We start from the raw sequence: 14,100 nt of genomic DNA, 5'->3' as shown, positions 1-14,100 counted from the left end.
GCATTATTGTCTTTTCTAATGAATCATATCTTCTCATTTTGTGTCCAAAGTATGATATGTATCCAAAGTCAGAGGAAGGCAATGGTAAACCACCTCTGAATACCTCTTACCACAAAAACCCTATGAACAGAGAATCCAAAATGCTTCCACTTTACAGGACTGATTTCTTACAAGAGCAGAACAAGTACTATGTGGCACCCACAACATGGAAAGCACAGCTTGAACTTGGCCTGGTAATAAATCAGCAACCAATGCAGATTTCAGAGCAGAGGTATTTTGTGTTGATAGGATCTCACTCTCGAGAGAGCCAGTGTGGTGTAGTGGTTAAGGTGTTGGACTATGATCTGGGAGACCAGGGTTCGAATCCCCACATAGCCGTGAAGGTCACTGGGTGACCTTGGGCCAGTCACTGCCTCTCAGCCTCATGAAAACCCTATTCATAGGGTCACCATAAGTCGGAATCGACTTGAAGGCGGTACATTTACATTTAGGATCTCACTCATGACAGCAATCATGCCGCAGCATTCTGCATTAACTGACTGGATGCCAGGATTTTTTTAGTTTTGGTTTTCGATTATGAATCCTGGCTGGTTGTGGGATGCTAAGTTGTCTGCCTTACTCATAGGAATCTTATTGTGGTTAGTATGGTATTGCATTTAGGTAAGCATCACTGTCGTTTGTTTTTCATTTTCTGTTTTCATTTCATTTACCTTTAACCTCACTCCCTTACATCCATAGAAGCAACAGCAGTGGTTGCATGTGCTCAGCTCAACCCCCTAAAACCCATTGATGATGCATCTTGTTGGTTGCATGGCAGTTTGTTTCTTGCCCAATAGTAATAAAAGAGAATTCACATATTTGAAAGTATGGCTGGAATTGTTGTTCCCAAGCTGCTGCCTGTGAAGGTAGACCAAACCATGTGTTTTCTCTCTGTCAATTATTACTCACTTGGGTTGGCTGTCAAAGTGAGTTTATAGCAGCTCACAGGGTAGACAGAAAGGGTAGAGAATCTTCTTACTCTTACTCATCTCTCAGACTTCTTTCTGAAGTGAAGGGTCAAATCTGTAAAGACGTTTGGAGCAGCCACGTTAAAAGATAAGGGCACGGCATTCCAGGCAGGGGGTTGCCAACCCTGCTTGGATATGGATGTCTTTGCAAAGGATCCCTAGACAAGCTTTACCAACAGCACAATCTAAACTATATCTACTCAGAAATAAGTCCTGTTGAGTTCTATGGGGCTTGGTCCCTTAGTAAGTATGTTTTAATTGCAGCCTTCAGGGGCATCCATCTTTACTCCCGAATGCTCCCATCTAACAATCTCCACAACACTAGGCTCCTTTGTTCCTACAGAGGCCTTCTGGTGACTGGCCTGGCCTGAAGGCACTTAAACTGTTCTTGCCGAAAACAAGTAGGCTAGATTAAATGTTCCCTACCCAGGTTCCATCTCAATTTCCAATCAGATTTTTTTAATTGTATGCTCCAAGAAACTGTGATTGATGCTTAATGTATCATGCTTAATGACTTCACTCGGGTCCGCTCCCGTGACATCACTCAGGCCAGCCCCATGACATCACTCGGACCCACCCCTGAAATCTCAAGTTTTGGGATGCTTCTGACCTAGCAACCCTATAGTTACCAGGTCTCCGTTTTTTGGCCAGATTCTCTGGTTTTTGGGGGGCCCTCCAGCTCTCCAGCTAGCACCCCTTAATCTCCAGACTCTCAGCTTCAATTTTTAAAAAAATTAGGTTTCTAGGTGGTCTGGTTCCCAAGATATACACCAAAATGTCAGCCACCCCCCGCTACTATTTAATCTATTTAACTGATACGATGCTAAAGTTGGTTCCTAGTTCCCAGTTCCTTATTTGCTTGAAAGTTCAAAACACTAAAAAAGAAGAGTTGACAACTACAGTAACTTCAAACCAAACTTAACATGTCTCTGAACCCCAAAATATATGTTGGGGTACCCTGTATGATATATCATTGTGATTGGGAGACTCTCCCCGTCAAGAATAACAATACATTTATGCAATCAAAATCATCAGGCTTCTGATAATATCATAAATACATAATGATGTCATAAAATCATAAAAAAGTAACTGGGGGTGCCCACCCCAAAATCTGCTCTGGGCCAGGACAAATCATATACCCCAGGAAAGGGGAGGGTGTCCTCTATGAGATGCCACTGCATCCCACCTGGCCCAGAGCTTCTGCTGGGCACAGGGAAAGGATGAGGGCATCTATGCAAAATCAAAGTGGACCAAAACATATAGGAAAAAATAAGTAACTGGGGGTGCCCACCCCAAAATCTGCTCTGGGCCAAGACAAATCATATACCCCAGGAAAGGGGAGAGTGTCCTCTATGAGATGCCACTGCATCCCACCTGGTCCAGAGCTTCTGCTGGGCACAGGGGAAGGATGAGGGCATCTATGCAAAATCAAAGCGGACCAAAACATATAGGAAAAAATAAGTAACTGGGGGTGCCCACCCCAAAATCTGCTCTGGGCCAGGACAAATCATATACCCCAGGAAAGGGGAGGGTGTCCTCTATGAGATGCCACTGTGTCCTGCATGGCCCAGAGCTTCTGCTGGGCGCAGGGAAAGGATGAGGACATCTATGCAGACAGAAAGGGTAGAGAATCTTCTTACTCTTACTCATTTCTCAGACCTCTTTCTGAAGTGAAGGGCCAAATCTGTAAAGAAGTTTGGAGCAGCCACATTAAAAGATAAGGGCATGGCATTCCAGGCAGGGGGTTGCCAACCCTGCTTGGATATGGATGTCTTCGCAAAGCATCCCTAGTCAAGCTTTACCAACAGCACAATCCAAACTATATCTACTCAGAAGTAAGTCCTGTTGAGTTCTATGGGGGCTTAGTTCCTTAGTACGTGTGTTTAGAATCGCAGCCTTCAGGGGCATCCATCTTTACTCCCGAATGCTCCCATCTAACATCTCCACAACACTAGGCTCCTTTCTTCCTACAGTGACCTTCTGGTGACTGGCCTGGCCTGAAGGCACTTAAACCCTTCTTGCCGAAGCAAGTAGGCTAGATTAAATGTTCCCTACCCAGGCTCCATCTTTTAGCTAAGATGTCTAGCTTAATTTCCAGTCAGATATTTTTTTTTAATTGTACGCTCCAAGCAACTGCGGTTGATGCTTAATGTATCATGCTTAATGACTTCACTCAGGCCCACCCCTAAAATCTCAGGTTTTGGGATGCTTCTGACCTGGCAACCCTACTGTAGCAGACCCTGACAACAAACTTTTTTTCCTGAAATTATTTTGGCAAATACGTTGTACAATTTGCTCCAAGAGGTTTGTTAAAACTCAGCTGTCTACCCTCCTCCTTGACAGAAGCTGTGGGGGGGAGGGAAGGAGCCCACTTAATCAGGAAGCACTAAGTCACTGCAACAGGACTATATTGTGCCTTTAAGACAGGAGAGAATCTAATTAAACCAAGAAACAAAACTAAAGTGATACAGATTGCCTTGTTCACCAGGGCATCAGGAGCCCAGTGTATGTTCAGTGCACATCTTTTTAACATAAATTTTGTACCTCCAGCTTTTACAAAGCTGAGCCATTGCAAAGGCACATGCTCTTCTGCCAGTCACTGCAATCTACCCGTTCCCATTTCCAGCTAATTATATGATATGTTTTTAGGTATTAGGGACAGAAGTCAGTCTTTTGCTGCCCTGGCAATCTGATCTCTCTTTCAAACACTCTTTGTGCAAACAAAGGTATAGACTTAACTAATGCCTTCAAGGAAGTACACACAGCACTGCCAAATTAGCTCACTGCAATTAGTAGTTCAGGTTTCATTGCAATGGCAAAGGAAAACAGCAGCAGCCATTGATGTGGTTAATAATGCTGACTAGGTAAGATAAAACTTGAAGGCTAATACCCAAAAGGCCTGCCAGGGAGCAAAAGGTCCACTTTTTAAAATGCCTCTAAAATGGTTTACAACCAGCGCAAAAGATGGGAATTGGAGCAAGCAAATGATAGAGCACCTTTACAATTCCCTATATAGAAAAAGAAGTGCCAAATGACACATTTTCAATCAATCCATAGCATTCACCTGACATTTTCATGTGGTTTTTGACATTGCACACAAAGAGAGCAAGGTTACCAAGGCCTATTGGTTGCATTTCAAATAGCCGAGACCATCCTTTCCCAACCAGTGTGCTGGCTGTGGCTGATGGGAGTTGTAGTCCAAACATCTGGAGGGCACCTGGTTGGAGCAGCCTGGTTTAGACCATTCAGAAACAACTGGCTGCTCTCCAAAAGTCAAATGTAGCCTGCTAGTCATACATCATGGCCTATCTAGTGTTTGACCTGCTCCTTCTTTTTTGTACTCTAGGCAGGGAGCATAAAACAGGAGCTTTCTGGAGTTCCTATGGTGCTGCCTGCTATGGCTCATGATATCCACTTGGTTTGGTGGGTTACAAGCTGCTCAAGCTTTATTTAGTCAAACATATAAGCAAAAACCTCAGATATTTTACTTATTCGTTATCTAGAGGAGAAGGAAGAAGGGGACACTTAAGGGGCAGTGTTTAATGCTCCCTCTACATATCCAGTCAGCTGTATAGGAACTGATTCCATATGGCAGCAGTGGGGAACCTGGGGCCCTCTAGATCAGCTTTTCCCAACCTTTGGGTCCCCAGATGATGTTGGATTACTCCCATCAGCCCCAGCCAGCATGGCCAATGATCAGGAATGACTGGAATTGCAGCCCAGTAACATCATAGAATCGTAGAGTTGGAAGGGGCCTATAAGATCTTTGAGTCCAACCTCCTGCTCAATTCAGGAATCCAAGTACCTTTCAAGTACTTGAACAGTGCTATTATATCTTCCCTCAGTCTTCTCTTCACAAGGCTAAACAAGCCCAGTGCTTGTTTGGAGACCCCAAAGTTGGGAAAGGCTGCTCTAGATTAGGGTTGCCAGGTTCAAGGCCTGAGACTGATCCTGTCTCTTTAGGAGATGAGAAAGTCAGCCAAGTGCAGGTGTTCTTGCAACTATGTAATGGGAAAAACCACAAGGTGGAATTCTCCCTTCCCCCTGCACAACTTTTAAAGATACAGAAGACCTCTTGGAGGCCGGGCCTGGCAAGAGATAAATGAAATGCAAATAGAAAAAGAAAAACAGAGTGAATATTTCCTAAATGCAATACCATACCAACCACAACAAGATCCCTATGAGTAAGGCAGAAAACTCAGCATCCCACAACCAGTCAGGGTTCCTAACCAAAACTAAAAAAATCCTGGCAGCCAGTCAGCCAAGGTCACAGAAATCCCCATGAGGCACAACCTGCTTGCAGGTTGCTGCAGTTAGTGCAGAATGCTGTGGCACAACTGCTGACACAAGTGAGACCCTATCAGCAATAATACCTCTGCTCTGAAATCTGTACTGGTTGAGGATTTGCTACCAGGCCAAGTTCAAGGTATGCTTTTGAAGTTATGGGTGCCACACAGTACTTGTTCTGCTCTTGTAAGAAATCAGTCCTTTAGTGTGGCAGCACTGACGCTTTGGAACTCCCTGCCTATTGACATTAGGCAGGCGCCTTCCTTGTACTCTTTTCGGCACCTGCTAAAAACATTTTTGTTTAGGCATGAAGAAGCTATTAGGGTTTTTATCTGTTTTTAGCTCATTGTTGGTTTTATTATTTTGAATATTTTTAAATACCTGTCTAACTGTTTTTGCCAATCATTTTATTATTTTAATTTATTCTGTAAGCTGCTTTGAGCTTTTTTTACAGTAAAGCAGTATATAAATATTGTATATAAAATACAGTAGGGCCCCACTCATACGGCGGGTCACGTTCCTGACCCCCACTGAAAGCGAAAACTGCTGAAAAGTGGAACCCATTGAACAGAATGGTGTACAACGCTCGAAAACCGCCATAATAGCGAAACAAGCGCCGTATGAGTGGGGTTTCTAATTGAGACCACCGCATTAGCAAAGTTCCGTAAAGCGGGGTCCTACTGTACATAGAGAAATTTTGGAGTCACTGTAGTCCTTGGCTCTCTTTCCTCTTTTAGGAACAACAGAATCTACCTTATACTGACACAGGCCATTTGGTACCATCTAGTTCAGTACTGATGACATGGACTAACATTGGGTCTCCAGGATTCCAGGCAACAGTCTTTTCCAGAGGTTGGTTTTTGGACCTTTGCATCAAAGCATGTGCCCTACCACTGAGCTATAGCCCTTCCACTGTTTAAAAAAGTATCTTTTAAAATTGTTCTTTTCAGTTCACTAATGAGTGCATTGCATACCTTGGGCAGGTCCACACCATTCATTTAAAGCACATTCAACACCCATTTGAAGCACATGAATCCCACCACAGAATCGGACTTCCGGGAAGGGTGACTTCGCTTGTGCCTGCTTTTGAGACGGGCTCCCGCCTCAGAAGAAGCTTTTTCAAATATAAATCAGTCAGAACATTTTTTTTTTGACTGATGAAATTTCTTCCGGGCAGGGAGAAACGTAGAGATCAACCTCAAAAGCCTGTTTTTGTTGGGAGGACTGGATTTCATTAATTTATGAGAAAAGGTCCAGCCAGCAATGCCGGACGGACTTCCGAACAAGCTCTATCTGATTAATGCGACACGTTTATCTTTTCTTCAAAGAGAAAACGGACTAACAGGCAAGCACCCTTCTTTCTATCTTTTTTTTTTTACTTGGTTTAAATTGTTGCAGCAAAAAGAGATTTGTCAAATGAATCAGCTTTAAAGAACTTCTGGGTGAGCTATAACTCTTCTCTGTTATTCACGAAATTAACAGCTTATCTCTGCTTCTATTGCAAAAAGCTGTCCTGGAAGTGCATTCTAAAGATATAAACAGAAGAGGGATTTCTATTCCGAGGAGAAAAAAATAAAAAATATGAACTTTGGAACATTATATTGTCTGGGACTATTCTCTTTTTGGTCTATTTTATTTTGACGAATCTGCTTCTTCACGACGCCACTAACTGTTTTGATGCTGGGAACTACATTTGTTTTGTATTCTTGAACATAGAGAGATAAGGCAGGCTGCTCTGTTTATACTGTGATGTCATCAAGCCTGGAATATTAACCCAATTGTTGCTGAAATAAGAAGTGGTTCTTCTTTATTTTTGTTTTGTTTTGTTTTTGTGGTTTTAAAAATGGCAATCAAGAAAGTGGCTGAGAATCTGGAAGTAATTATGTTTCAGAAAATAATGGATGAGATTGAGATAACGAAACAAACCCTGCGACAGGGCAGTAAGGAGCTGAAAATTGAACTGAGCAAAATGACGCAGGAGCTTAAAGAAATAGGGGATCCTGTGAGAGAGGAGAATGAGATCAGAGATGAGAAAAGAAAAAATAAAGGGAAGATACAAGCCCTAGAGATTGGAACAAATGTGGAATTGGAAAAAGATCTGGAGTTTATGGATATTAGAAATAAAATCTACTGTTTGGAATTTAACGTTATCTCTGAAGAAATTAATGAAGATATTAGAGATAAAGTTATCAATGGCTTGGATAATTTTCTGGACTGGAATGACGTGATGGAGCTTGATATAGAGAAAATCTATGGAATTAACTGCAGCCATGTGACAATGGAAAAACTCTCAAAAGATGAGCCAGTGCATTTTGTAAAAAAGAAGAACAGAGATATGACTTTACAACAATATTTCAGCAACTTATTCAGAATCGATGGCAAGAAAATATTTGGGATAGAGGAAATTCCCATCAGACTCTTATTATATGACTATGGCTATGACAGCAAGATTATTATGGAATACTGATAATGGAAGATTGGACACTGAAATTACTGGACTTAACAGGACTATTGAAGATGGAAGATGGAATTAATATGGATAATGGAATAATGGCTATTGAAATTATTGGACCTAACAGATTTTGATGAGATGGATTAATCAATATGTTTATTTGGACTATGGTTATGACAATAAGATGATTATTATTATTAACGAGATGGATTAATCGACATGTTTATTTGGAGAAAAATTGATAGATATATTTCTTAAAGAATTGAAACCTCTCTTTGACTTTTTGTGGAAAGAATAAAGTAATGTTTATGAGATTTGATGATTAATTAAGATAACTACTGGAGGAAAGTGATTTTATAATATAATTTAAGAGACAGGATTGTTATATATTGTAGACCTATAACTGATCTGCGACAAATGGGAGGTCAACATTTTATTTTTTTGTTTAATCATTTTTGTTTTGTTTTGTTTTTTGTCTTTGAATGTTTTATGATTTTGTTTTGTTTGTTTTATGAAAATTTGAATAAAAATTATTGTAAAAAAAAAAAAAAAAAGGAATCCCACCACAGAATCATAGGAACTGTAGTTTGTTAAGGGAGGTGGGAACTATAACTGTAAGGGGTAAATGACATTTCCCAGGATTCTTTGGGGAAAGTCATGCACTCTAAATGCAAGTTGGATGTGCTTTAATTTAAAAAACCCTCCATGTAGTCAATAAAATTAGCAAAGGGAGAAAGAACCTAGTGGATCCTCCCTGGTAGAGTGGAATGTGGCAAAATAAGGGAACAGCACCCTTAAATCAGGAGTATATAATATTTTCTTTTCTTTCATGGGCCTCATTCTATTGAGGATAATTTGTTGAGGGCAGCATGCCAGCTGTGAGTGGAGCTGGAGCCAGTAGTGAACAAAACCAGAGCCAAAGTGGTTAAGCCACCCCTTTTCTTTCTTTCTGACACCCCCTTTCCTCACTGCCTCTCTTTCTGATAACCCCTTTCCCCTTTCTTTCCCTCTTCCTCCCTTTCAGTGGGCTGCCATGGGAGGGACAGGTCACTCCTGCCACAGGTCTGAACAGATTCCTTGCAGAAGGAGCTTTGAAATTAGGCTGAGGGCTACAGGTCACCCAGCCCTACTTGGAAAAGGGTGTCAAATCAAGATGTCTTTTTGACTGTATACTCACCATATATTAAAGCACATGGCTTCCCCCAAACAATCCTAGGAACTGTAGATTACCCCTCAAAGAAGCTACAATTCCCAACACTCTTAACAATCTACAATTCCCAGGATTCTTTGGGGAAAATAATGTGCTTTAAATGTACTCTAACTATATTGTTTGCACAGAGCCTTTATTGTTTCTTCACATGTTCTAAAGCTGAGCCATGGAAAAGAGAACAGGCTTTGGGATTAAGGCCCACACAGAGTCAACTGTTGGAGGCCCAATGTGGGCATGGGACAGCTGCTGTCATTTGTATAATTCTTTACTTCACTGCAGGATATTCTGAACCACAGAAAGTCCTTTTCTTAGCAAAGTGAGTATAAGCTTGACTGTTGAACTCCTGCTTGAGGCTAATATGCCTCTGCTTTAGAGTCTAACTCTCAGATGGCAACCTAATTACTCCTTTATGAGAAAGTCCAAGGGCATTCCTTAAAAGCCTTGCTTCAATATGTCAATGCATTTAAGGTATCCCTGTGTGTCTGTCTGCCGTCCAATGCTGTTTTTCCCCTCAAGCATAATTACTCATTAGATAAATAACACTAGCAATAAAAAATGCAGAAGAGGTTTGGGATCAGATTAAACCAAACAATTAAAATGATGCCTCTCTCTCTCTCTCTCTCTCTCTCTGAGTGAGTGTGTTTAGAACTGCATAGGACAAATAGACTGTCAGTGAGAATAATGATTGTACAATCTTTGATGGCGCTTGTGAGAACACAGAGGCATTGCCTTCAACCTTGGCAAGCTTGAAAATGTAATTGGGGAAATTTACCATAAAACCTTATAATCACTGAGTGGGTTTTATGAATGCTTGAGCTGTTATTAATTTTACCTCCTAAGTTTTCTTATATTGTTTCAAGGCTAAATGCTCTTTACTAAACACTCTACCGTTTAACTTTTTTTAAAAAATCACATTTTAAGATTAAGTCAAGCCTGAAACTTTGTGTGCGACTTTCAGCAGATCTGAGAGACCCCTAGCTATTTCCAACTCCCAGGCTTCACTATTCTAAGTACCATACCGATAGCGCCAGAAATTAAATTGACCCATTTTATTTAAAAACTTTGGAAGGGTGTAAACCTCAGCTATGTGATTGCCACTATGTCAGGGCTGCTGATGACCTACGCCTTGAATTTAAGGGATTGTGCTGGCAACACTTTATAATAAGTGGCAAAAGATTATTTCTGCCTTTGGTACTCATTATTATAACATTAATTGGGGTGAAAGGTAATCCGTTTTGTATGCTAAATCATGGATCTTCTCTTAAAAGGTTAGTGGAAGGAATGATGTGCTGCTTGCCTAAGTAAGCAGCATTCAGGGTTTTTGTAATACTGTTGCTTCAAAGCTTGATCGTAAAGGTGCTACCTCCCTGGAGCTTCCTCAACAATGCAAAGCTTTGTATAACTGTGACTGGAATGAGCCAGGTAGAGACAGGGGAGCATGGCTAGTCTTGACATGAACCTGATGCTTGATGCTGACGAGATATTTGAAGAACTGTAATATGGTCAATGTCTGGAGAACCATGGAATGATGGTGGATGGTTCTATTTCTAACACAATAATAATAGGGAAGCTGCAGCAAAAATGTTGCAGTATGGAGTTCTGCTATCTAAAATTGGTTTAGCACCTTGATCCTTGGATACCTTTTCCTCAAATGAATATATACATACACTCCATCTAATCTGAGAATCTTGAAATTCTGCAGTGTTATCATTTAAGAACAGATAGAATTTATGGACAAAAAAAGTTAAACTCAAAGGGCTGGGATCCTGGCAAGTCAATAAAAGGCTATGATGTGTGAAGAAGACCTGGCAAATGGAGCTGAAAGATTATGAGCTTGCTCATGGAATTATACAGCCACAAGAGTGGCTGTATACTATAGCCAGCATGGATTATTCACATTCTGCAATGTTAAATTGAAAATATCCCCCATGCCATTCTGATGCTTCCCATAAGCTCATTTTAAAACAAAACATTACAAAACATATAGTCCTAAAGTCAGAAATGCTTGCTTAACAAACCCTCTAAATTTTCATGGCAATACACAAAACAGTCAGAGAGAATCAAAAGTTCAAAGTATTCAAAGTTCCTCCTACTGGAAGGAAGGGTGCGATATAAATCATAAATAAATAAATAAATAAATAAAGAGAGAGAGAGAGAGAGAGAGAGAGAGAGATACCAGACCAGACCAGACCCCTTTTGGACTTTTATTCTGTTGAAATTAATTAAAAATCAGCCATATTCACAGAGTACCTGTAATCCTATTACTGACCTTCATCTTCTGTAGTTTAAAAGTTAAAAAAATGCCTAGCTGATTTTTAATTAATTTAATAAATTTTGCATTGAACTCAATGATGTCGGGCATGCTCAGTAAGAACCAACTGTCAGTGTTCTAAAAGCCAGACTCACAGCTACTTCGCTTGCATAATCAGGGGGCTACACCCACACAAGACCTTTATTTCACTTGAGATGGTCATGGCTTCCCCCAAAGAATCATGGGAAGTGTAATTTGTGAAGGATGCTGAGAGGAGACTCCTATTCCCCTGACAGAGCTCCAGTGGCCAGAGTAGTTTAACATTCAGTTGCTCTGATTGAAGCTCTGTGAGGGGAACAGAGAGTCTCCTAGCAACTCTCAGTACCCTTCACTAACTGTACCAGGATTCTTTGGGAGAAGCCATGACTGCCTAAAGTGAAATAACAGTCTGGTGTGGATTTGGTCAGGGGCAGTTTTGGTTTAAATTTGGGTGGGAGGCTACATGTGCTTGCTGTAGAATAAAAAGGTGGGGAAACCCTGAAAGATACTTATACTGTTCATGATGTTTTCCTTTTGGAAAGGAAAGGAGCTTCCTCTCTGCCCAGTACCCACCCACCCAATCCCCTCCCCCTTCCTTCCCTCCCTGCCCCTCCCCCAGGTCAGTTTCACCTATCCTAAGCATGATTGCACAGGGGTAAATCCCATTGAACTCAAAAAGCATGCAAATGATCGATCCTGCCATCCCCTCCCCCTTCCTTCCTATCCCCTTCCTCTTGCCTCCTCCTTCCCTCTCCCTCTCCCCTCCCCCTACTCCTCTCTCATGATCAGTTTTACCTGTCTTAAGCATGACTGCATGGGAGTAAATCCCATTGAATTCAATAAGCATGCAAATGATCAAACCTGCCCTCCCCTCTTCCTCTCTCCCATCACCTCCCTTTTGCCCCTTCCCTCCCCCTTCCTTTGCCCTTCCTTCCCCATTCCCATTCCCTTCCAATCCGCTCCTTCCCCCTCCCCCTCCTCCCCCTTCCCTCCCCCTCCCCTCCCCATCCCCCATGGTCAGTTTTACCTACCTTAAGCATGATTGCATGGGAGTAAATCACATTGAACTCAATAAGCATGCAAATGATCAGACCTGCCTTTCCCCTCCTTCCCTTCTCCCTTCTTCCTCCCTTCTTCCTCCCCTCCCCTCTTCCTCCTTTCTCTTCCCCTGCCCACTTCAGCCCTCCCCCCCCATGGTCAGTTTCACTGATCCTAAGCATGATTACAGGGGAGTAAATCCCACTAAACTCAATAAGCATGCAAATGATCAATCCATTTTTGGAGATGTAGTCCTGATCGCAGGTGTTGCCACCACTCACCATATGCTCAGAGGCACATGTTACCAAATTCTTCCAAGCTACACAGCAAATTTGTAGGGCAGTACAATATCTCAGAGAGAAGGTCAGGTCTCCTTTTTCCCTGATGTATTCACTATAGCTGCCCAATTTCCCTGCTTTTTAAAGTTTGATAGAAATATATGTTGGCTATAGGTACGTTCTTAATCCGCAAGGTTTTTTGCCTATTAGTGAATATGGATTTAGAACCTGGAATGTGATGTCTGCAAATAGGTATTTCCCCTCTAAAAATGTAAAAATACTTTAAAGGGCACTTTGAACATTTCTTGCCAGCAGTACCCATGCAGTCTTTTTATTCAACATAAAATATGACCTTTTAGAGAAATGTGCCGCCCCTCCTTGCTTATCTCATTGCGTATCTGGTTCGTGTCTCATGTGAGAGTCCCTCCTGTCCATTTGACCTCGTCAGCAGTTGCAGCATCTCTCAGGAAGGTCAAAAAGTCAATGAGATCCAGATAAATCCTAGCATTTATTATGCCCTGGAAGGAAGTTTGAGCAGCTGTTTCAGGCTTTGAACATGTTAAGTGTATAGTATCCATCACCGCTTTGAGAAGGATGCATGCAAGATTCTTGGCCCCAGATCCTGAAGATATTTGTCTGGAAATAAGTCAAAGCAGAATTGGGTGGCAGTGGGGAAGGATCTCCTAAAACAGGATCTGGGAGATGTTGGTGGATCACAAGGAAAGTGAAGGAAACATGACCAGAACAGAGGTGGATAACGAATGCATAGTATTGCAATGAGTTCAGCAGAACAAGGAGAACAGATTGAAAACAAAAGAAGCTTGGGAAAAGGGAACGATGCAACAGCAAAGGAGACCTCGGAGCTTTTAAAGATAAACTCTGGGTTGAGACTAGAGATGGGGGCGAATTTCAGCACTTTGGGATTTGTTACCAAATTCTGTCAGAATCCTTAAATCCTGTATGTCTTCAGATTGGGTTTGACTAACGCTTGCAACTGTCAGCGATACCAGCTTTTTTTTAAAAAAAAAAATACACATCTAATTTGACATCCTTATTAAAGTAAAAACAGCTTTGCCTTGAAATGTTGCCATGTATATTCCTTTGAAGTTCTGTCTCACTGACGTGATAACAATCACCTTTAACATCTTTGGTCAGCACCGCGGAAACCTGAGGCAAGAGGCAGAATTGACAGGTGATGATCTGCTTAATTTAAATTTAAATAGAAAACCCAAAAGATCATCGGTACGCCAACAGCATTAGCAATTCCATTAGCTATTACAAGCAGATTAGAAATAGTAAAAAAAAATTAAAATGGGGGGGGAACGTTGCGGATTGGCACCACAAGCCAGTTGCGAAAACCAAAACACGGATCAGAACCAAAGAGCAAACCCTATCCCTAGTTGAGATCTGGAAGCCTTACCTTCCCATGTCCCAGTGTTAAACGCACCTCCTGTGTGTACCACACAAATGTAGCAGCGTAATGTATATTTATCAGAAATTAAACACAGAAAGCTTCCTTATGCCAAGTCTGACCATTG

Source organism: Rhineura floridana, chromosome 4 (genome assembly GCF_030035675.1).
Source record: "Rhineura floridana isolate rRhiFlo1 chromosome 4, rRhiFlo1.hap2, whole genome shotgun sequence".
Lineage (NCBI taxonomy): Eukaryota > Metazoa > Chordata > Lepidosauria > Squamata > Rhineuridae > Rhineura > Rhineura floridana.
The sequence above is the reverse complement of the archived record's forward strand: the minus strand, read 5'-3'. Positions refer to the sequence as shown.